Raw genomic sequence first — 26,769 nt, 5'->3', positions numbered from 1 at the left:
TGGCGCTAGACAAGCACTATAGGCCTAATGTAGGAAGACAATGTTACACATGTATTGGTTAGTCTGTTGATTGATTGATTGATTGATTGAAAAGTTTATTAACAGATTGCAGAATGGGTACAGTACAGTACAGCTCAATACATACAATTGTTAAGGGGATGCAGACCAGAGAAAGACTTTCGTCTTGTTTACATCAGGGTCCCCCATTTTCAATTCATCATAACATATATGACATACATGACATACAGATAGACAGTACTGCTACATCTATACATTTATGACATATCAGATTTGCAAATACAGTACTGTTTGTGATACAAAAGTGTCCAGAAAAGGAGTGTATATACATTTGGCATAGAAACTGTACATTGGAGGAGGTTGGTTGGGTGGGGTGGGGTTGGGTGGGTTGGGTGAGGGCTGTACATTGGAGGTGGGGGGGGGGGGGGGGGGGGGGGGGGGGTTGGGAAGGGGACACACACACATTTTACACTGTACATTGGAATATTGACAAAGCCTTACTTGGTCATTTACTGTACAACTAGGTTAGGACATTTGTAGGGGCCAGTTTCGAATTGCAGTCTCACGTAGGTGTTTTTTGAGAGTGTTTTTGAAGGTGGGTAGTGATTCACATTCCTTTACAGCTTTAGGTAGGGCGTTCCACATTGATGTGGCATAATTGCGAAACGTGTTTAGTCCCTTGTTTGAGCCGAATCTGGGTTTTACATGATTTGTGGAGCTCCCTCTGGTGTTGTGATCGTGGTATTCACTGACCTTTGGGAAGTATTTTGACATGTACATGGGTACCTTGGTCGCGTAGTGTATCTTGTAGACCAGGCCCATTGCAAGTTGCTGTACTCTGTCGTCTACTCTAAGCCATCCTAGGTTGTCAAAGTGGGCAGGGGTGAGGTGGGTTCTAGGAGTCAGGTCAAGTAGTAGTCTGACTAGCTTGTTTTGAGATGTTTTGTAATTTGTTTTTTAGTGCCTTTGAGGTGCTTTGGTACCATGAGGTGCAAGCATAGTCGTAGTACCCTTGAATGAGTGCTCCTGCTATAGTCTTCAGGGTATTCTTGTTTACCAGAGAGGAGATCCGGTACAAGAATCGCGTTCGTTGGTTGACTTTTTTTATTACATTGGATGCCATTTTGTCACAGGAAAGATTAGCCTCTAGGATGGAACCCAGGTAGGTAATTTCATCTTTCCTTGTGATAATATTGTCACCCACTGTAACCGAGAAGCCGTCGGTCTTGCTGAGTTTGTTATTTGAACCGAAGAGAATGGACTCTGTTTTGCCCATGTGTAATGATAGTTTGTTGTCGGCGAGCCATATGCAGATTTTGCCTAGTTCCGAGCTGAGGGCTTTTTCAACCTGTAACTTGTTCTTGTCAGAGACCAGCAGGGCTGAGTCGTCCGCAAACAGGAACAAGTTGCAGTCACAAGCTGACGACATGTCATTTGCATAAATTAGGAATAGTAGCGGTCCTAGTATGCTTCCTTGTGGAACACCACAGCTCACTGTGAGGGGGGGGGATAGGGTACCGTTTACTTCCACCATCTGTTCCCTCCCCTCCAGGTAGGATTGTATCCAGCTCACTGATAAACTATCAAAACCAATTGCTTTTAGCTTGTCAATCAGAATGGTGTGATTGACAGTGTCGAAGGCCTTTTGTAGGTCCAGCATGACCATGCCGCAGTATTTGCCCGCGTCCACCTCTTGTTTGATGTGGTCAAACTGATGGAGGAAACCCTAACTATTTACCAATAAGAAGTACTTTAGTTGAGGACAACTCTACTTGTAAACCAACACTATACACTTGTTATTCAAAGCACCAAGAGAAATAGTGACCCTGCTCTATCAGTATACGCTTGTTATTCAAAGCACCAAGAGAAATAGTGACCCTGCTCTATCAGTATACGCTTGTTATTCAAAGCACCAAGATAAATAGTGACCCTGCTCAGGGCCAGGACTTGACATGGACCACACACATAGACAGTGTAGTGAAGAAGGCACGGCAGCGCCTCTACTTCCTTAGGCGCCTAAGGAAGTTTAAAGTGAGTAAGAAGATCCTTATAACTTCTAGTCATGCACAATAGAGAGCTTCCTGACTGGTAACATCACCTCCTGGTTTGGGAATAGCACCGCACACGACCGCAGCAGACTACAGAGAGTGGCCCGTTCAGCCGAACACACAATTGGAGGTGGGCTTCCCACTCTCCAGAACATTTACACCAGGCGTTGCAGAGCCAAGGCTAAGAGAATAGTCAAAGACTCCAGGCACCTAAACAATTGCCTCTTTGACATTTTTTATTTTACCCAGTGGGCGATGGCCACAAGAATAATTTTTGGTACACATCAAGTAACTTAGAAATGAAAAAATAAATAAATAAAATAAAACAAAATAAAACGAAGACCCCCCCCCCCCCCCCCCCCCGCCCCAAAAAACCATCACATAGGGTCGAACATAAGACAGGATAAAAAGCAATAATACTACATATCAGACAGGCTAGTGGCTGTTCCTGGGGAGGGACCGTTACACATTTGATCCTTATTACCTTTAGCATAAGTCAGATTGTGTGTGTTTGACATATTCTGTCCATTTTGTCCAGATCCGGTAGAACTTCTCCTGTTGAATTTTTATTGAAAATGACATATTTTCCATTATGTAAATGTAATGAGTTACGTCTATCCAATAGTCTAGTGTCGTGCCTCTGGTTTTAAAGGAGCAGACCCTTATTATAACAATTGTGTTGGTTGATTTAAATTTGGCCTGGCAAAGTCCTCCGTATATTCTGGAGATGATCCTATTACATTTTGATGATTTGACTGCTGATGTAATCACTTCCATGATTTCTGACTCTCCCGTTCCTATTTCTCCCACTACATTTTGGTTGAAATAATGTCGTACTTGCAGGTATCTAAAGAAATCTTTTTGCTCCAGTCCATGTATTCTCTGTAGAGATTCAAAGCTCTGGGACACCCCCTTATGGACAAAAGAAAAATAATTTGTTATGCCTTTATCTGCCCATCCTTTGAATCTGACATCTGAATTATTGGGGGGGGGGGGGATTGAAATCGAATGCACACCATCTCAACATTATAAGGGGAACAACAACTGCCTCTTTGAACTGCTGCGGTCAGGCAAGCGCTACCGGAGTCTCATGGCCAGTATAGAGACTCAGAAGGAGCTTCCATCCCCAGGCCATCAGGATGCTCAATGACTCTATGTAACACGTGACTAACCCATCATCTACAGTCATTGCACACACACATCCACATGCACACACTCACTTTTAAACAAACACTCACCTTATTAACACTCACTTTAGACACTGTAGCTGAGGGGCTACACAACCCGGACTGTATTAAAGATTGTTTAGATTAAACCACTACTAAATATTATTACTTGCCAGACAGTACAGTTAGATAAATATGGCAGACACTCAATTGACGGCACAGGGACAAGGATATCAAGTTGACAGTATTTAATAGTCATATCACGATACAACTGAATTATTAAGTTGCTCTTTTAATAGTAGAATGATAGTAGAATGTCAGAGTATCAAAGTCAGGGGGAATGAATAATTCCTAGGTTAAGAATACTCGACCGGAGCTCTGCAAGGAGTGAGAGAAGGCTGGATACAGGGTAAAGCAAGGGGATAGCTGGAGACGATGATTTCCCCTATGGAGTTGTAAGCTCCAGAGGAATTGAAGAGTAGTCGGATAATCCTGTGGTCACTGAAGAAAAGGGGGTCTCGTACGGATCCAGTCCTTGTAATCCAAGTGCCCGATGGCAGGGTTAATAGCTCTTAATCCAAAGCCCGATGGCAAAGATGATAGCTAGCTAGCTTCGTTGGTACTAGAAGCTAGCCAGATGACGGTCTTCAGGGAGTAGTTAGATCCAAACGCTGATGGTCTTAACTATACGCTTCTCCACGTTACTTCGCTTACACAAGTCACTATACTGCGCCAATAATGGCTCTACAATATTATGGTCGTATCTAAGTAGCTACTAGCTATCCGTAACGATACACCGCGGGTAGGTCTGTGTACAACGGTACCGAACGTATTACAATCTCGCTCGGCTGCTTCTCCTGTTCTGATACTGCCGACTCATTACTTCCACTGCTCACATGTTCACTCGTTCTGCGGTTAGGTTAGGTTACTTCTCGTTTCTCTGCTTTCACTTCACTTGTTTAGGTTACACTGCTTGCTAGGTTACTGCTGCTTGCGCCATCTACAATATATATACTCAGAGTGATTTCTAGAGCGCAACCGAATTACTTGTCCGGAATCAATGCGCCTGCTATGGGCATGTCTGAACTTGCCCGGACACGTCTTTGAACTTGTCTGAGGGGCGCGTCTGCTGGCGCCTCCAATGTCAAGGGCGGTGCCCAATGAGGCGAGCGAATAATACTATGATGTAAACGGAAGCTTAAAGGTATATAGCTTATATATATAAACAATATACAAGTTTATACAAAATAATAAACGTAGATTCTCAGTGTTAATCTGGCCCTTCAGAACAGACACTTTAATCTATTTATTAAAGAGATTTGCACTACATTCATACCTCATTTGCACCTTACCTTAAAGTTTTGTACCTCATTGTCTGCATTTGTACCTCACTGTTTACTCATTTTTACTCACTGTACTTAGATTGTACTTAGGCTGTACTTTAGATTGTATTGTATATTGTATATTCCTCTCTTATTTACTTTTTTTTTTACTGTATGAAGCACACTCTCAGGGGCTCATGAACCAAGCATTTCACGTAAAGTACATGTATTTTATTGTGACATCTAATAAACAAACTTGAAACTTGCTCTCACACACACACGTCTCCTCTGCATGTTTTAACTGGACAGTGTTGAATGAGAACCGTGTAGACTCAACCAGTTTTAAAAATGACCTGCTTATTTAATGTCCTCGCTGGTTTGGTTCCTGTGTGACTGCCATTGAACCACTAGTGTCTGCTGGCTAGCTACAGAGCTCCACAGCTGATTATCACAACATTGATGGAGGTGGATAATCTTCCTGTCAGTCACCACTGGTCTCTTCATGTAGATCTGTAGATAAGGATGATGTCATAGACGCAGACAGCAATCTGAGTCCATTGAGCCTCCTGAACAGGCCATTACAGGTTGCTTTATGAGCTTTAGCAGGTGTGAAAAGTAATTCAGTATCTGGCTTTCAATTCTACCTCTTTCACCTTCTGTTGTGATTTTAAGATAACTACTTAAGAGTCACTTTAACAGAAAGCAGGGCCAGCCTTGTTACATTTGGTGCCCTAGGTGAGTTTTTATTACGTTTATTTGAATAGGGACAGTGCACATTATTCAACAGTAATGAGACAGAGTACCACCACTGTAAATACGCCAATGTTAGCTGGGTAGCTAGTTTACCTAGGCAATTATGTTAAATGCCAGGTAAAAACAGAATAGAGAGAGACATTTTTAAGAGCATACTTATAATATAGTATAGTATTTGACTATACCAGCATAGTTAAAAGTGGTTAAGGCTATTAAATACACAATTTGCTATTGGCAAAGTGGGAAGAATAGAATACAGAATACAGGAAAACATTTTGAGACAGAACAAGGCAAGACAAGGACAATAACATCAGCAACATGTAGAAATGCAAACCCACTACTAACACACACAAAGTAACGGCTATCTTTCTACCAGTCGGTTGTAGCCAGCGTCCTCTTTTTTTGCTGTGGTGTGCTGGGGGGGGCAACATCAACCCGAGGGACTCCAGCAAGCTGAACAAGCTGGTGAAGAAGGCTAGCTCAGTAGTGGGTGGTGAGCTGGATAATCTAGAGGTGGTGGCTGAGAGGAGGATGAGGAAAAAGCTAGAAGCCATCCTGGAGAACCCCTCTCACCCCCTCTAGGAGGAGCTAGCCAAAATTAAGAGCACGTTCAGCTAAAGACTCATCCCCCTGCTTTATACCGGCAGCCATCAGGCTCTACAACAAAGGGCTCGGACGGCCGGCTCTGCTGCCAGAACTATCTCTGTCAGAACTCGGGACTTGAGAACTAGAGACTCACATCACCGTAGTGACTATCTTGTATTTTGCACTAGATACTCAAATCACTGGACTCTTATCACTGGACTATCTTGTATTTTGTACTTTTCTATATTATATTATATTGTATTTGTATTTATATTGTATAGTGTATCTATAGTGTAGATACCGGACTGTATAGGACTGTGAAGCTATGTATCCCCCACCCTGTATCGCCCCCATCCCATGCTGCTTTGACACCCGAATTTCCCCATGGGGATTAATAAAGGATCATCTTTATCATCTTAGACTAACAGGCACATAGAGATCAAGGTTTGAGAGGCTGGCGGTGGCAGGGCTAGTTGTTATGGTCACATGCCTGGTTATCTAATAACCATGTTGTGAGAATTGCTTAAATTACCTGTATATGTACTGAAGCAGCTTTTCCTCAGCTCTGATGGAGAGAAGACCAACTCACTGAAGGAGCTTTTCCTCAGCTCTGATGGAGAGAAGGCCAACTCACTGAAGGAGCTTTTCCTCAGCTCTGATGGAGAGAAGGCCAACTCACTGAAGGAGCTTTTCCTCAGCTCTGATGGAGAGAAGGCCAACTCACTGAAGGAGCTTTTCCTCACCGGGACGATAAAGTCTCCTTCGACTACGGTTCTGGTGAATCTGTTGCTCTATGTGTAGAAATCAGCGAGTGGTGGTGGAGCCAGACCATGGTGGATTTTAAACACCAGGCCGGCATCATTAAGCTTTACAGTGTTGCTCCAGCTTAAAAGGTTATGCTTATCTAGGACTTAACAGTGGTGCTGACGAAATGGCTTCTTGTCCAGAACCTTGGATTGTGGACTGGTTGGTTTCAGGTTTGTATCATACGTTTGAGTCCAGCTGGTGATGCAGTATGTAAGGTGGGACATTATAATGGCATTGAAGAATAATTTCAGTGTTCAAACAGTTTCTAATGTATTTGAAGTTTGCCAGGTTGTGTTTAACTGTTTGTGTGACCGTTTTCACCTGTTTTTTAAATGTAAGGCTGGATTCTAGGATGATCCCAAGATATTTATATACAGACTACTTGGAGCCTCTCACGGGCGGCATACACATCTGGGTCAGGTGTTACGGATGCTCTTTGTTCAAAGAACATACAGACGGTCTTCTTAGCGTTCAGGTGGAGACAGTTATCAGTGAGCCATTTAACCATTGGAACCATGGCTGCGTTGAGTTATCTTGCTGCCTGGGTTTTGTTTTTAGCACGGACATAAACTACTGTATCATCTGCATACTTCTGGATTCCTGAGCCAGTGCAGACTATGGGCAAGTCATTTATATACAGACTAAATAGCATTTTGTATTTATTGGTTCAAAATACAGAGACCGTGCATATTAAGGAACATTACTGTAAATATGCCAGTTTAGCCAGGTTGGCTAATTTTCAACCATAGTCTCTGGGGCAGGTGTCATCCAATAATACAATAATAATAATAATAATAATAATAATAATAATAATAATAATAATAATAATAATAATAATAATAATAATAATAATAATAATAATAATAATAATAATAATAATAATAATAATAATAATAATAATAATAATAATAATAATAATAATAATAATAATAATAATAATAATAATAATAATAATAATAATAATAATAATAATAATAATAATAATAATAATAATAATTATTATTTATATTTATAAAGCACTTTTCTAGACACTCAAAGCGCTTTACAATGCAGGGTGGAAATTGCCTCCTTCATGAGCACTGCAATAATTAAAGCACAGTACAATAATTAAAACACAGTAGGAATCAGTAGGTTACAAGCCTGCTGATAAAATACATTATTTACAATACATTAAAATACATTACAACCCCTCAGTTAAAATGGTCGCACACTTGACCATCGCTCAACCATGATTTTAAGTTTGATTTAAATGAAATGCATCTTCCATACTCCCAGGGCCGTGTTGGCAGACTGTTCCAGGTGTGGGCTGCTCTCACAGAAAAGGCTGCCTGACTAAAAGCAGACCTCCTGTTTGGAACTACACAGTCCCCTCTAACTACAGTTTATTATATCCGACAGACCAAATTAGAACAGAGGTGGACAAAGGTCAATTCTGTGGGATGGTTTTAATAGATTTACAAAAAGCCTTCGACACCGTTAACCATGATACTTTTATATAAACTGAAGGCTATGGGGTTTAACAGTATATCCTTAAGGGATGGAGTAATATCTGAGAGGCAGGAAACAAGTAGTGGAAATTAATGAGAGCATATCCTCCTCACTCCAACAGACGTGCGGGGTGCCCCTAGGGAGTATTTTAGGACCACTTTTATTTCTTTTATAAGTCAATGACATGAAAACTGCCTGTGAATGTAACCTGTTTTTATTTGCGGACGATGCTGCACTCATGGTCTCCCATCAGGACAAAAGAGAAGTTGAGAGGTCACTCAGTCTAGAGCTGTAGAGTGTCCACCTATATTAACAGGTCAGCCTTAGAAGTACTGGCAGGGGTCCTGATTCAATGTCATTATGACTATGCATGCTCCCCCTGGTACACTGGCATCACAGTAGCACTGAAAGGTAGGCTACAGACAGCTCAGAACAAATTAGCTAGACTAATTTTAAAACTCCATCCCAGGACTCACCTTTCACAGACACATTTTAACAGCCTCAAGTGGCTCAGGGTTGAGGAGAGGGTCTCTCAATTAAAACTCTGCATGGTACACAAGATACTCAGGAATACTGTCCCTCAGTACCTCAGTGGATATTTTAACAGGGTTAGGGATGTACACGGACATGCCACCAGGGGGAGCCCTACAGACCTTGTTCCAGTAAGATGTAATAAATAGAGTACTCTATTAAATAGAGTAATAGGCCAAAACTCATTCCTGTATTCAGCAGCAGTACTATGGAATAGCCTACCAATGGAGTTGAAGTCCATAAGCCCCTTCTCCACTTTTAAATCATCTATAAAGAGGTGGATCATGAGTAGCAGAAGCTGGGAGTAGTTAACAAAGGGATTCTATTATGTGTCCTTCCTTTTGTTATTTTATTGTTTATAAAATGGAATATTACTGTATGTATTAATAGTATTGCATAGTTGAACAATTTGATTGTAAGATGTCTGCAATGTTGTTGGTTTTTAGTACTTTTAAACATTTTTAGTAAGTAGTTTTCATTTGATCCTATAATTCTCTCATTCACCGATTTGTGGACTTTTTTTTAGTGTCCTGAAAGGCGCCTTATAAATCAAATGCATTATTATTATCATTATTATTATTATTATCATCCAGGAGGGAAAAGACACTTTGGATAGTAGGGACTGCATCTCTGCCTGTCCTGACCAGGAAACACTTTGCAACTGTGATCTCCTCTGGCAATAGTTGGATATTGTAATGTGTGGCGAGGGGTTGCAGCAATTCCACTGAGAGAAACTGGTCTGAGGCTGGATAACATGCCTGTATGCCTCTCATAAGTTGTTATCCAACTCATGAGAACCTGCTCTCAAGCTCTTGCAGCATTCTGTCGACGACTGGATAGAACAGTCTCTGTCTCAGCTGATCTCCTGAGCTGAGGTCTGAGCTTGTGCCACAAGATGACTCAACTACATACTCGCCCATCCTTTTCTGCTTCCTCCTTTGGTTGGTAGTATGTTCCTCAATCCAAAGGCCATTACATATGGCCTTTGTCCTGTCATACATGTCCACTGCCATCTCTGAGGTGCGATAACCTTTGAGTGTGTCCTGTACTGTGCTTTTAAATAGTACAGATATTGAAGATGTGCACTTTAACGCAGCAGCACCTGGAGCCATCCATACCCATGTCCAGTGTCCTATAATAAGCTTTAATCGAACCTCGGATAGTCCGGTTGGTTTGGGGTGGTGTGAAAGCTCATTCACTCTTGCAAGTGAACCCTGCTGCGGTTCATTTGAGATGTGAATGCAAAGCGGACAAAAGGCAGGAAAAGACCCAAAAATCAAATATTTTTTTATGAGAAGACTGAAACATATGTATATAATGAAACACACAATAGTTTTTTTTCGATTGCCTAAGCATGATTTTGAAAACGGGGCCCAGTGTTTCAAAACACACAATTAGCACAACCACACACACAATTATCAGAACACCTCAGATCCTTTGCTAAATTAAACACTTGTCAAAACCATACACTAATTTTGTTACCATATGAAACACACATTACATAATGACTTAATTCTGTTTGAACCAGTTACACACACTGCTGTGCTTAACCTAAAACACATTTAGCAATTCTACTTCTCAGTGATTAGAGTACTGTAAGTGAAGTACGCAGAGAATGTGCAAATATACAATAAATTCACCAAACACTACACAAGACCAATGCTGTAGACTGATGAAAATATTATTTATTTATCTACATATACCCAAATCAATGATGCAGACTGATGAAAAAAATAACATTTTCTCTCCATATACCCAAATCAATGATGCAGACTGATGAAAATATAAATGTTCTCTCCATATAACCAAATCAGTCAACATTTCAACATGGAGAATCACAACAATACATGTCCCAGTTTTCATGCTACTATGTGCATTACATTTACATTTACATTTACATTTAGTCATTTAGCTGACGCTTTTATCCAAAGCGACTTACAAGTTCTATGTGCATAACACTGTAAGCTCAGCAAATATCAGACAAACATAAAATACTGTATCCAGTACAGGTTAAAATTACAGTAACACAATTTTTTTTGAAAAAATTTAAACAGAAAATACTAGACATTATCTCTTTGCCTAGCTGGATCTGGCATGATAATTTTTTGTTGTGATTCTACATGTTGACATGTTGACTGATTTGGGAAAATGGGAGAAAATTTATATTTTCATCAGTCTGCATCATTGGTTGTCTTGTGTAGTGTTTGGTGAATGTATTGTAAATGTTCACGTTCTCTGTGTACAGTACTTCACTCTCCTTCCATTTTGGTTGAAGACAGGTGAACTCACCTGCTGCATTTTTATAGTGCTTAAACCTGATTGTGTATCTACAATTAAGCAATGGTGTGTTTGTGCATCTGATGGCTGTGTTAACCAATTGGCTCATATGTGTGGTAATTTGACATTCTGTGTCTAATGCAGGGGTCAGCAACCTTTTTGACATGGAGTGCCTGTTTGAAATATAGTTGTAACTAGTGTGCCTCAACAATATTCCATGCATCGTAATATCTTTTTAATGATAATTTTTACATTATTACATCATTATTGTTATTGTTATTATTAACAATATTATTATGATGGTTGTATCAACCCTAAATCTGAGTTGGGGGGGGGGGGGGGGGGGGGGGAATGCAATGCAGACAAACAGCTGCATACAGTACGACCATTTCACTCACATTTGCCCATTCATTTTTGGACACATCACACACCATCGGTGTGTGTACTGTATGTGTGCTGTCATAGCTCCACCTACAGGCCTAATGGAGAACACCAGGAGAACACCAGGATGTGAATGGAGGGTGAATGTGAGGTATATCGTGTAAATATGTTTTGATTGATCGCAAGACTACACTGTAAAAAAAATAATAATAATAAGTTACCAGAACTTAAAAATATTGAGTTCAATTACTTTGCATTAAGGTTTTCAGTTTTCAATCCATAATAAGTTAACAGAAAAATAAGTACACAACCACATTATTTCAACCTAATAAAACTATGTTTATTGTCATTGTTTTAAGAACACAAGTTGACTTGGTAATACTCACATTTTGAGTAAAAAAATTGCTTTTAACATGTGCAATGTTCAATGAAATAGAAAAATAAATAATAAAATTTGTTGATTAATCCCACTGATCACAATGGTGACTGTAATAATGTTTTTGTTATAAGGCTCTGCAAATGTTACTGAATGATGTAGCAATGTATTTCCAGCTAAATTGAAATAATAAACAAATAAAGAGTCTCAATTAAATATGTGGTAGTAAAAAGAACCTGTGGGAGGATTTCAACAAGATAAATGCGACAACAGTGCAAAATATTTCACTATAATATTTCAAAGCAAAAAAAAAAAAAAAAAATTATAATATTCTTTTTATGCTGCCCCCTGTGTCTATGAAAATGCCCCCGCGTGCCTATAGGGTTGCCTACCCCTGGTCTAATGTAATGCAAGTGTGTTTAGTGTTTTGCAAATCACTGTGTGTATTGTTTTGCAAAAAGTGAGGCTGACATTGTAGGGGTGCAAATCTGGGCCTATATTTTGCTCCTTGAGTGTAAGGTTTTGATAATTGTGTAATACTTTTGATTTGAGTGTTTATGCAATTGAAGAAAACTGTAAAGACTAGAGATGAACTGTTTATTTATTTTGTACATAGGCTGTACATATGTTTGTTTGTTTGCTTATGTGTATGTGTTATGGTTTGTAACCGACCCCAATCGCACAACACAAGACAGGTATGATGGTTTGCCAAGAAACAGATATTTATTGAGAGACAGGGAAAAAAGGGCACTGTCCCTTTAAGGGAGAACACAAATACAGGAATATAACAAGAGGGGAAAAACTAGGTGCCTTTAAGAGGCGGGCAGGAAAAGGGTACACTAAGGGAAGGTTAATGAACGCTAGGGGAAACATTAAAGGAACGCTAGGGGAAGGTTAAGGAAAACAGAGGAACTAGAGACTAGGAGATGTCGGGACAAGGAGAGCTAGGGAACAGGAGAACTGGGGACTAGGAGAACTAGGGACAAGGAACTAGGTGGAACTAGAAGGGGAGAACTTGGGACCAGGAACTAGGTGGAACTAGAAGGGGAGAACTAGGGACAGAGGGGACTGAGGCCCGCGGAGGCGGGCTGGGGACAGGGAGGAACTGGGGACTGGTGGGAAAACATCTGGGCCGCTCTGCAGAACAGAGGAGAGGGTTAATATTCAAAAGGGAACAAACAGAGCAGATGCAGAACAGTCCAAATAAACAAAGTAACAAAGTAATAATATCTTCGTGTGACAAACACACAGGGGGAGATGTAATGTCCAAAAATACTATCTAAGTGAGAACAAAAACAGAGTGGGAGATGAAATGTCCAAACTACTAACTAAGTGAGAACAAAAACAGAGTGGGAGATGAAATGTCCAAACTACTAACTAAGTGAGAACAAGAAAAGGAGGCATTACTCTGGGTGAGTGACATCACAATCAAAACTCACCCAAGCGTATGCGGAATGGTAAGGAACGCAGCGGGACGGGGGCAAGAGGCATTACGCTGAGTGAGTGACATCACAATCAAAACTCACCCAGGCGTATGCGTAATGGTACAGGGACAGCAGCGGGACGAGGGCAAGAGGCATTACGCTGAGTGAGTGACATCACAATCAAAACTCACCCAGGCGTATGCGTAATGGTACAGGGACAGCAGCGGGACGAGGGCAAGAGGCATTACGCTGGGTGAGTGACATCACAATCAAAACTCACCCAGGCGTATGCGTAATGGTGCAGGAACAGCAGCGGGACGGGGGCAAGAGGCATTACGCTGGGTGAGTGACATCACAATCAAAACTCACCCAGGCGTATGCGTAATGGTGCAGGAACAGCAGCGGCGGCGAGGGTGTCGCCACCGGGTAGCTGGCTGTCCGAGCCGAGGAACAGAGTGCTGGAACAGCGGCGGTGGCGAGGGTGTCGTCCACCGGGTAGCCGCTGTCGGAGCCGAGGAACAGGGTGCTGGAACAGCGGCGGTGGCGAGGGTGTCGTCCACCGGGTAGCCGCTGTCGGAGCCGAGGAACAGAGTGCTGGAACAGCGGCGGTGGCGAGGGTGTCGTCCACCGGGTAGCCGCTGTCGGAGCCGAGGAACAGGGTGCTGGAACAGCGGCGGTGGCGAGGGTGTCGTCCACCGGGTAGCCGCTGTCGGAGCCGAGGAACAGAGTGCTGGAACAGCGGCGGTGGCGAGGGTGTCGTCCACCGGGTAGCCGCTGTCGGAGCCGAGGAACAGGGTGCTGGAACAGCGGCGGTGGCGAGGGTGTCGTCCACCGGGTAGCCGCTGTCGGAGCCGAGGAACAGAGTGCTGGAACAGCGGCGGTGGCGAGGGTGTCGTCCACCGGGTAGCCGCTGTCGGAGCCGAGGAACAGGGTGCTGGAACAGCGGCGGTGGCGAGGGTGTCGTCCACCGGGTAGCCGCTGTCGGAGCCGAGGAACAGAGTGGCGCGCCACACCTTGGTGTGCACGTCGGAACCGAGAGACGCCTCGGGGTGCGTCTGCGAGGAGGAGTGTGCCAAGCACGAGGATCCTTGGAAGATGCGCGTTGCGCGCTGGAGACTGGAGAGCGTGCCAAGCCCTTGAAGATGCGCGTTGCGCGCTGGTGACTGGAGAGCGTGCCAAGCCCTTGCAGATGCGCGTTGCGCGCTGGTGACTGGAGAGCGTGCCAAGCACGAGGATCCTTGGAAGATGCGCGTTGCGCGCTGGAGACTGGAGAGCGTGCCAAGCCCTTGAAGATGCGCGTTGCGCGCTGGTGACTGGAGAGCGTGCCAAGCCCTTGCAGATGCGCGTTGCGCGCTGGTGACTGGAGAGCGTGCCAAGCCCGAGGGTCCGGGAGATGCGCGTTGGTCTAGATGTGCGTCAGGACGAACAGCTGCGCTGGGGTCTGCAGTGGAGCGCTGGGGTGCCTCCCGTGGAAGTACAGGGAGCGCAGAACAGTCTCCTCCACAGGCTACGGCGACAGCAGACGAAGGCTGGAGCAAAACATCTCAAGGCTGGAGAAATCCATATACAGCATTGGTAGACCAGAGGATCTCCCGAAAGAGTCTAGATGTTAGAGAATATGACTCAGCATGAATACAACACGACCCCACGCCGAAACGAGGGGAAGAGCCCTGGTATTTAAAGCCCACAGGGGAACTAATTAGCCTGCCACCACAGGTGCGAGAGGTAATTGATAATAGTCCAGGTGTGGCCACTGAGAGTAAACGAGAGTAAAGAACGAGAGGGTGGGGGCTAGAGAGAGTGAGTGAGAAGGGAATTTCTAACAGTAGGCTTAAAGAAAACAGAGAAAGTTGGTGAGCAGCGGACAAAACCTCACAGTATGATTCTTAACTGTGTTTTTATTTTGTTATTGGTGTATATGTGTATGTATATATATATATATATATATATATATATATATATATATATATATATATATATATATATATATATATATATATATATATATATATATATATATATATATATATATATATATATATATATATATATATATATATATGTGTATATATATATATTTGTAATCCTGTAGGGGCTTCTTGGACCAGATCAATGTTTTATCTGGCTAAATAAATAAATAAATAAGAAACTGATGATTTGGTCCTGTTAACTTTGAATTTTCTATGGGGACTGCCGAGATCCCTCTCATGGACCTGGACCTCACTTTGAGAACCTCTAATGATTCTAGTTATTCAGTATTCATCTCTAATTACTCTAAAATTGCGTATTTCTGTGCTTAAATAAAAAAAAAAAGGAGGGGGGGGGGGGGTTACCACCCCTCCACCCCCCTGGGCTGAAGCCCCCAATGCTTTCTAACCCTAAAAACGCCCCTGATCCTGACACACAGACACTACAACACCCACGTCCACACACCAGTACATAACTCCACGGACACCAATGATGAAGGACCACAATCGAAAAAAGCCTATGGCTTTATTATTTTTAGATTTTTTAATCCTATTGGTAAATGGTGGGCCGATATGTATACCTGTTCAATTGTATATGTGTTATCCATTCAAATCAATAAACTATTCAATCAATCAATCAACAGACCTGGTATATCTGTCAGCAGAACTACAGTCCCCTCTAACAACAGACCTGGTAGATCCGTCAGCAGAACTACACAGTCCCCTCTAACTACAGACCTGGTATATCTGTCAGCAGAACTACACAGTCCCCTCCAACTACAGACCTGGTATATCCGTCAGCAGAACTACACAGTCCCCTCTAACTACAGACCTGGTATATCTGTCAGCAGAACTACACAGTCCCCTCTAACTACAGACCTGGTATATCTGTCAGCAGAACTACACAGTCCCCTCTAACAACAGACCTGGTATATCTGTCAGCAGAACCATGGCCGCCTAGTTATAGTTGAAAGTGGGGGTGCAAGTATTTTTTTTATTCTATTTTTTTAATTTTTTTTTTTTTTTTGCAAGGGGTGCTTTGGAGGGGGTCCGGCACGACCCCCTCCACGGCAGATTTTTTTACATTTAATGAACACCTGTATGTGCAATTTCCTGCAATATAGAGCCTTCAATCTTGACCAAAATAAAGCTGCTCTTTTCACTATAAAACTCAGTTTATATTGCAGTATGATAGCTATAATAACTTCACTGCGAGGGCTCTTTTAGCTAACGCTAGCTAGGCACGTATGATAGCCAATTACTATTATAATAATAATAATAATAATAACTTTCCCATCCTCCCAAAGCCCCTCCAGCCCCGTTCACATCCGCCGCACCAACAACAAGTAACAACAACAACTAATTGACGCTATCAATAGCCCCAGTGAGCGCGGCGGCTGAATGAATGAAAACTTTATTTAACAGATTGCAGAATGGGTAAAATACAGTACGGCTCAATACACACAATTGTTAAGGGGATGCAGACCAGAGAAAGACGTTTGTCTTGTTTACATCAGGGTCTGTGCTGCACCGAGTGAATCCACAGTCACTTGCTCCTCAATGGGAAACCAACCTAGATTTACCATGAAGGACTGGTTCTGGCCGAACCGTTCGTTATACAAGTATCACAGAGACATTACAAAGGTGCTCACAGTTGCACGAGGGGTTCGCACAGAGATACGGGATGGTTTGAAAGCTCGGCGTTGCTAATAAATATTTTTTATATTTTTTTTATAAACTGCTCAAAGCGGCATTATTTCCTTCGTTGGGTGATCACAGCGCCTGCGCAGTGCGCACCATCCCGTATCTCTGGATTCACTCGGTTCAGCGCCGAGGCTCACCATACGAGAAATATTCAGTTTCAATCTGTTTGCGCATTTAGTATACAGTCACAGTGTTCGACTTACGTGATGATTTGCTCCATTTTAATGTAAACACCGAAGAATAATCCTCACGAGTCACAATGTTATCCAATATCCAGCCTGAATTTCGAAAAAGGTTCGAAAAAGCCGCCTCCCCCAACATGTCGTATACGTCATGCCGACAAACGCCCGTGGGCACTGGATCAAACCATTAAAGTGGGGGGTCACACAATCTTTGGAAACTTAAAAACTTGCTATTAAGTGTCATTGCGTATTATTAATTTGATTGAAATTACGTAGTTATGGTTCGATAAGATTTATAAATTGGGGGGGGATATTTATATCATATGATATGATCAAAAAGTGAGGGAGCAAAAAGACAAGCTTGCTCCCCCAAGTTCAATAGTCCTAGAGCACCCGCATCTTCTGCTCCATTAAGTGGGCGCCTATGAGCAGAACTACACAGTCCCCTCTAACTACAGACCTGGTATATCTGTCAGCAGAACTACACAGTCCCCTCTAACTACAGACCTGGTATATCTGTCAGCAGAACTACACAGTCCCCTCTAACAACAGACCTGGTATATCTGTCAGCAGATGCTTTCTGTTTTATAAAAGTACAGAGAGGGGGAGGAGCCAAGCCATGTAGGATCTTATTAGGTAAGGCAGGCATCTTTGAATTTAACAAAATTGTCCCAGCTCAGTAGATTCTGATTTGTTATGCTATGACAATTGTGGTGGCTGTTTGCTTTCCTGTCTAGTACTTTCACAGCCTGATGGTAAACTACTAAACTAACTAAAAAACCCTGGGCCCTCTGGACATTTGGGGAGACACTCTAATTCCTTATCTGAAAAGTGGATCTGGGTACAGTGGATGTTATCTTTAACATAAAACGAAAGGTTATGACTATAACCTAGTTATACGAGTACTGGCTGAGCGTCTCGCTCTTCGCCATACCGAGATATACCTCATCTCCAGTACCTACTGTACTTCATTAACGAAAACATGTCCAGGCCCCGCCCCAGTGTCCCCTATAAGACACCGGACATGGTCATACTCTCCCTTCCTCGGGAAAAAGTTTCCATCATAGAAAACCCAACCAAGGGACCTCAGGGCGCGCTAAGAGCGAGACGCTCAGCCAGTACTCATATAACTAGGTTAGTCATAACCTTTCGTTATATAGCGTACTGGCCAATCGCGTCTCGCTCTTCGCCATACCGAGATATGGGGCAGAGCAGACGTGTGGCCCGACAAATGTACCCCCTGAGGACCCGCAAGCCCTACCACCACGGGGGAGGGGAGTCCCGTCCACCCGCCCTTCCTAGTGAAGAGGGCGCCGCAGTCAACTCCACCAAAGTGCGAAAAAGAGGGAACTAAAGACCCCTAAAAACGCACAGCACAGGTGGGACCACGTGTGACACATCACCCCGTGGCACACACCCACACACCCCTGCTAACCCACCGAAGGGCGGCACGCAGGGGAGGTCCCAGACCTCAGAACCGCCTGGGAGACAGAACCCCCAGTCATGTCCATGAGGTAAAACCTAATGAAGGGACCCAGGGAGGACCAGGAGGCCGCAGCACAGATGTCCTCTACCGAGGCCCCCCCTAAAAAGGCGGCAGAGGCCGCCACACACCCCTGCTAACCCACCGAAGGGCGGGATGCAGGGGAGGTCCCAGACCTCAGAACCGCCTGGGAGACAGAACCCCCAGTCATGTCCATGAGGTAAAACCTAACGAAGGGACCCGGGGAGGACCAGGAGGCCGCAGCACAGATGTCCTCTACCGAGGCCCCCCCTAACAAGGCGGCAGAGGCCGCCACTCCATGAGTGGAGTGCGCCCCGACACCCCCAGGGGGGGCCAGCCCAGCCAACGTGTAGCAAAGGGCAATGCCCTCGCACAACCAATGTGAAAGGCGCTGTTCGGTCAGTGCCTTACCAGCGTGAGAGCCACCGTAACAAACAAAGAGCTGATCGGTAGCCCTGAAGTCCTGAGTCCGACTGAAGTAACCCCCAAAGCCCGGACAGGACACGACAGGTGAAGGCTCGCCTCCAACTCACCAGCGTGAGGAGGCAGATGAAACGCCTGAACCACAATATCCCTGGAGCGAAAAGAGCTTCGGATATTTTTTGGCACGAAGACTGGATTAGGCCTCAGAGTCGCACCGCTATTGAATAGAAAAGCACTCAGGCCGCACCGAGAGAGCACAGAGCTCAGCCACGCGCTTAGCGGAGGTGATGGCCGGCAGGAATGCAGTCTTGAAGACAGCTGTTCCAAAGACGCCTGCTCAAGAGGCTCAAACGGGGCCTCAGACAACCGGCCGAGGACCAGTTGGAGGTCCCAACTCGGAGACAGAGAACGTTCCACCGGCTTAAGACGCCGAGCGCCAAGCAGGAAACGTTTCACAAGAGGGTGGCTGAACAACGTAACGCCCTCAAACCCCACATGACAAGAGGATATAGCCGCAGCATATACCCTCACCGTCGAAGCCGACAGTCTACCCAAAATAGACTGATGGAAGGAAAGGACAGCGTCCAGGACACCGGGTCCAAGCCCCCCACTCTACACCACTCTTGGAAAATACGCCACCTACCCGCGTAAGCCGTGGCCGGATAGCGTTAACCACACAATAGCCAAGACGCATCCCCACCAATTCACACTGACAGCAGCCAAGCCTAGAGGCTGCCCCAGAACAGGAAGGCAGAACAGAGTTCCGCGTGCCTGAGAGAGGGCCCGCGGTGACCACGGAACAGGCCACGGCGGGGCCACACAGAGCTGAATCAGGGCCGGGGACCAAACAGCTGAGCCCCGGCCCGACCAGGACCAAGTCCCGCGCTCACGCCCCAACAGCTGAGCTATCAGGTGTAAGGGGGGGAAAAGCGTACAGAATCCCGGACGGCCACGGAATCGGTCCCAGACCTGCCCGACTATGTCCGGACGTAATCCCCACTCGTCAGGGTGAGGACCGCCCCGCGACATCACACCTGCACCCACATTCACCCTGCCGGGGATGTGGAGAGCCCTCAGGCTGCGCAGATGGAGAAACGCCCATAGCCAGCCGACCGCCGCCCGGTGCAGACGGGGGGAGCGTACTCCTCCCTGTCTGTCGATATACGACGCTGACGTCGTGTTGTCCGTCCTGATCAAAACACTGTTTGAGGACCAGAAGGACTGCCTTCAATTCCAACACATTGAATGTAGCGCAGACCGGGCAGCATGGTCTTGCCAGCTGGTCCCCCAGTACTGACATGGGAACCTTAGCCGCTTCCACTTGCCTCTCACCGGGTCTATTTCCATACTGGAAAACCACCTCTGCATCCTCCTCATGAGGTGAAGAGGAGGCCAAGAGGGACCACGGAATGAGCAGATGCCATCATACCGAGCAGGCGCATCACGGACAGCGCCGTAACCGTCCTAGGACGGAACCTCCCGAGCGTGCCGATAACACGCTCTGAGAGGGATGCCCATATAGACCTTGAGCTTAGAATAAGCCCAAGTACTCCACCCGTTGACTGGGAAGAGGAGTACTCTACTTCCAGTCTACAGCAAAACCCAGGCTGGTGAGGAATTCCACCACCTGCCTGGTATGAGACCTGACGATCTACCTTGACCGCCAAGGACCAGAACGTCGTGCAGGGCAGAATACACTTCGTAACCCCTGATGACGCAGAGGCCCCAGTGCGGTCTCCACGCACTTGGTGAAGATGCAGAGAGCCAGAGAATAGCCGAACGGCAGCCTCTGGTACTCATACGCTAAACCCTGCAAAGGAAGCGTAGGTAAGACCTAGGATGGAAGATCGGGGATGCGAATACACATCCTACAGGTCTATGGAGGAGAACCAGGCCCCCACCTGACAGCGTTCAACAGGTGGGAGACGGTCCAAAATGCTGAACCTTCCATGGGACAGGTCCAGCATGGGTCCGACACCCCCCCTCCCAATTTCTCGGGCACCAGAGAATACCGGGAGGAAACGCCACGCATCGCGTCCTCCTTTGGGACCACGACGATGGCTTGCTTCGCCCACAGAGACTGGATCTTGTTGGCCAGAGCTGTCACTGCTGGTGACCCTGACAATAGGGTCTGTACCAAACCTGAAAACGGGTGGGGTTGTGTAAACACAAGTCCCCGCCTCAGCGTTCTCTCCATCCACCTTGACATATGGTACTGCTGTAGCCATATGTGATGATACTCCCAAAACGCACCCACCGCCATTTGGCGCTGGTCCGCTAGGAACTGTAGATAGGCGGCCCGGTCCCGCCCGCTGTGCGCCAATACACAACTCGGTTGTCTCACGGGACAACGAGCAGTATCACTAACGCCAGCATTGTTATGCCTAGTGGCGCAGACCCTACCTGGGCGCGACCTAGCCACGACAGCTAGCCGCCGCACGACCATGGCCGTAGCCAGCTATGAGGTCACCAAGGTCCGGACCTCGGTAACTATTTGTAACTATTAAAAAAAAAGTATTAAAAAAAAAAAAGAAAAAAAAATTAAGTTTGGTCAACGACCGGCCCACTACTAGGCTGGGACAGCGGCGCATTGGTACTGACTAACACTGGGCTGGCCCAATCACATCTCTTACTAAGCACCCCCCCGCCAGTCGTGCAGGGTGCATGACTGAGAGGGGGGCTGGTACATGACTGAGATGGGGGCTGGTACATGACTGAGAGGGGGCTGTGGTACATGACTGAGAGGGGGCTGTGGTACATGACTGAGAGGGGGCTGTGGTATATGACTGAGAGGGGGCTGGTATACATGACTGAGAGGGGGCTGGTACATGACTGAGAGGGGGCTGGTACATGACTCAGAGGGGGCTGGTACATGACTCAGATGGGGCTGTGGTACATGACTGCCAGGTTTCAGAGAAAAATAAATAATCCAAATTTGATTCTAAGAGTAGTTGTTTAATCCGTTCACTTTTAGGGGTAATACTTCGTATGTTTAGGTGTCCCCCTGGAAGGCCTTTAGGCTTGGAGACCACTCTAGTATGATTAACAGACTGGATGAAACAGATTTTAGTTTTTTTAATTGCTTCTTCAGATTGACAAAACAATATAATAAAAATAAACCAATCTGGACATCCTGCAAAAAATAGTCTCTAGTTTCAGAGTAAAGGTTCATGAAGTCATTTTATATATAATATATATACAGTTCATGTATCTCCATTACATAAAGGTGGAGGTAGATGTGACCTAAATAACTATGGACTAAACTGTCCTGTCTAGCAAGAATCCTGGAATCATTGGTAAATAATCAACCTAAAGCATTTATCTGAGGATGGGTGGGTGTATCTTTCTGTTTTTCTGTTATATTTTTTATTTAATTGTTTAACTGTAAAAAAAATTAAAATAAAACTGGGAAAAAAGCAAAAGCTGTATGTTGTGAAGGGCCAGATTAAACTGAATATATATATGTATCGTTTGATATACCTTGTATATTATTTATATATATACACGGAATATCCCTTTACCTGCGTACAAACCAGAGTAATATTCGCTCTCCTATTGGACAGCGGCCCCAGGCGCCAACGACCAAGCCCCCAACGGCAAGTTCAAAGGCAACTCCGGGCATGTCAGTACATGCCCAGAGTCTGCGTAGTAATACGAGACAAGAACTGAGGTTGGGACTAGATATTCACTTAAGTATAAATACGGCGCAGGTGTAAACAGCAGTAGTTCATTCAGTACCTTACCAAAACCTAGTAAAGCCTTCACCACGAGTCAACGTGCAGTGAAGTGAGCAACTTTGCAGCTAAATAGAGCATTGAGAACCGCGTGCGAATAGAATGTTAAAGTGTCAGAGTTTAACGCAGTAACGTTGAGTTTGACTTGATCTAATGTGAAGTAATAGTCGATCATTTATTGTATATCGTGCGGCTACAGTTCTTCCGTGACCAGCATTACCATCGGTTCGTCGTGTCTTTAGCTAGTGCACTTATTCAGGCTGTGCGGTCTAAATCCGTGCCCACACCCGAGGAGTCCTAGGCGAGAACCGTTGGACATGTACACAGGATAATCGGCACCGGCGAATGCAAAACCATTTCTGGTTGGATTATATTGCTTTGGGACCGTGACCACCGGAGAAGAGCACCGTTGATTCCACTGTCGTTTGGGATTTAACCTCGTGAGGATCACCACTCGGGCCCGCCTCGTGGAAGGGGCTGGCTAGCTGTCGTCAATGCTGTCGAGCATATTGGACTCTAATTCTCAATCTGTAACCTAACGTTGCTTAATAATAATAAATAACCCTCCAATATAATTTATGTGTCAATGCCGTATTCTTGTGTGGGTGTTCACCATCAATATTTGATGTACTGTTTGGCCAGTAATTAAAGTACATAACTAGTAGTGGTTTAATATATCACAATCTTTAATACAGTCAGGGTTTTGTAACCCCTCAGTTACACTGTACCTTTTGGAATTTTCTTTATATATTTCCAATAAAATCTCTCAACATTTAAGTTCTGAAAACATTCCGTAATCCACTGCATATTTATTTTTTAAATCTGTGGCTGTTATTAAATGTTGATTCAATGTCATTTCTCACTCGAAGACGACCCTTGTGACCAGAAGGTTGAACCGTTTTAAGACTATTTTTCCTAAAAAATTAACCGATTTTAGATTCTACTTTTGCTTCATGTATTTTTGGTCTTCACTTTTTACCTAGAGCAATCTTTTCAACTGAATGTACATGTTTAACCTTGTAAGGGCTTGTTTATATATATATATATATATATATATATATATATATATATATATATATATATATATATATATATATATATATATATATATATATATATATATATATATATATATATATATATATATATATATATATTTTTTTTGTATTTTATTTTTTTATTCTTTTTTAAAACAAACATATAAACAAACATGACAACACACGATAAGATATACAAGCATTAATTGTCAGGGCACATCCAATGAGATCACATTTTGGTTAGTTGTTTTATATAAGATATACCCATAATACCTGTTATCTAAAAAAAAACCCTACATACATATGCTCAGCTCGAAACCCCCCCTCCCGGACCCCACCTTGAGAAGTACCTCCACTATCCCTCGCACCTAACCAGACACTACCATTATAAGCTAGCTTTTATTCTCTCCACCACTTCTAACCACATTGACATTTTGGATTCATTGAGACCCAGAATTCTTGCTGTAGATATTTCATGGTAAATTACATCGAGATATGTAAGAAACCAAACTTTACGGCACATTTTTTCCGGTTGAAACCAGCGTGATGCGATCAGCTTTTTGGCTACTGTGATACCCGATAAAACCAATCTCTTTAGCTGTGGATTCACTGCAAACTCAAAAACATCATTCAACAGCAATACCGAGGGGTGTACAGGTATATTCCAAGATACGAGTTTTGATATTTGTTGGGTCACATCTTTCCAGAATGCCTTAACTGGTGAGCAGTCCCAATACATGTGCATAAATGTCCCTTCGTCCCCATTTGTACATTGGGTGCATTTGGAATCTTGTTTGAGCCCCATTCGGCACAGTCTTATAGGAGTCAAGTATGTCCTGTGAATATAGTTAAGATTGATTTGTTGATGATCCGGGTTCCTTGATGTAAGTCGGACATTTGCCCAGGCTCCTTGCCAATCAAAGTCATTTTCCAGGTCTGGTATATCCCTCCTCCAGACAGAGTCAAGTTGGAGGGTTTCATACGAGGACGTTAGTAATTGATGATAAAATTCTGAAACAAAACCTCTCGATGTCTCTCTTGAGTAGAAGAATTTGTGGTATCTGTGGTGTTCAATTGGTCTGTCTAATGGAACACCGTGAGACTTCAAACATAGCTCTAACTGTTTGTGAAAAAGCCATGTGGACTTGGTGAGATTAAATTTTTTGCGTATTTCTTTATCACTACAAAAACCCTGTTTGTTAAAAATATCCCCTAATGAGTGTATGCCTTGCTTTTCCCATATAGGGAATCTTATAGGTTGTTTTCCAATTAAGAGAGCATTGTTATTGAATAAGGGAGTATGGTTGTGCCATTCTTGTGGGTTAGGATTTTTTTTTTGTGATTCACGCCATATCCGGATCGCATGAGTAATTATGGGGCCAAATTTTCGTTCACAGTGCTTGATTGGTAGTTTAGTGTGTGCTATGTCCTTCAGTCTATGTGGGGCTACTATGTTTTCTTCTATTTTCCTCCAAGATGCTAATGCTTGGGAGTCAAACCATGTTGTCAATGGACTTAATGAGTACGCCTTAAAATATAGGAAAAAATCTGGAAATGCCATGCCACCATCTGCTTTATTTCTCTGTGCGGTGGATCTTTTTATACGTGGTGGTTTGTTATTCCAAATAAATTTGTATGTGGAGGAGTGTAATCTTTTCCAGTAACCCTCTGGAGGGGGTAACGGTAGCATTGAACAGAAGAAGTTGATTTTAGGTAGTACATCCATCTTAACTATTGATATCCGTGCTTGTACTGTGTTCTTAAGTTTTGCCCATCTATCAAGGTCGTCTTTGATTTTGTTTTGGATTTTTGTGTAGTTGTGCTTCACCGTTTGTCTTATGGTAGGGAATATTTCCACTCCCAAGCATCTGAAATGTTTTACCATCGGTATCTGTCCTGGGAGGGTTGTATCTTTTTTTGCAGGGGTGTTAAGTGGAAGGAAAGCCGACTTCGGCCAATTTATCTTAAATCCCGATAAATCACCAAAGTCCTCAATCAACTTGAGCAGATGAGGCAATGTGGTGTTGGGGTTTTTCATGAACAATATTACATCGTCCGCATATAAACAAATTTTTTGTTGTGTGCCCTTGATTACGATAGGTTCTATGGATTGGGATTGTCTTATATATTGTGCTAACGGCTCTAATGATAGATTGAACAGACCGGGACTAAGAGGGCAACCTTGTCTGGCTGAGCGCGATACCGGAAAGATATCGGAGATGATTGTGCCTGTTATAATCATGGCCGATGGGTCTTTGTATAATACTTTAATCATATCGATGAATCCTTTTCCTAACCCCATCCTTTCTAGCACTGCCCACAGATACGACCATTCCAGCCTGTCAAAGGCCTTCATAGCATCCAGGGACAGTATCGCCTTAGGTATGGTATCCTCTTTGTCGGCATCAAGTACGTGCAGTATACGTCTTATGTTCTCAGTGATCAGGCGGCCTCCTATGAAGCCAGTTTGGTCCGGGTGAACTAAAGACGTCATATGCTTTTGTAATCTGATGGCTAATACCTTAGAGTACAGTTTGATATCTGTTCCGAGGAGGCTTACAGGTCTATAACTACCGCACTCGTTGGGGTCTTTGTCTTTTTTAAGGAGGACTGTTATGAGTGCAATATTGTCGGTTTTATGGAAGTTCCCCTCTTTGACTGAGTATAAGATCATATTTAGTAATAAGGGGCCAATTATGTCCCAACAAGAAAGGTACATTTCTGATGGGAAACCGTCTCTTCCTGGAGCCTTACCACTTTTCATTGCGGTTATGGCCATCTTGAGTTCCTCTAGTGTGATCGGTATTTCTAACTGTTTAGCGTCATCCTCTGAAAGTTTAGGGAGAATAATTTGATTAAGAAATGTGTCCATTTTGTTTTGATCGAAGGTCATTTCTGATTTATATAAATCGGAGTAGAATACTTTGAATGTATCGTTTATTTTTACCGGATCTGTTACAAGTACTTGTTGTGCTCTAATGGTAGTTATATCTGCAAATGTTGCATTAATTCTTAATCGCATGGCTAATAGGTGGCTGGGTT

This window comes from Notolepis coatsorum (assembly GCF_963971535.1).
Source record: "Notolepis coatsorum genome assembly, chromosome: 8".
Lineage (NCBI taxonomy): Eukaryota > Metazoa > Chordata > Actinopteri > Aulopiformes > Paralepididae > Notolepis > Notolepis coatsorum.
This window is presented reverse-complemented; position numbering follows the sequence as displayed.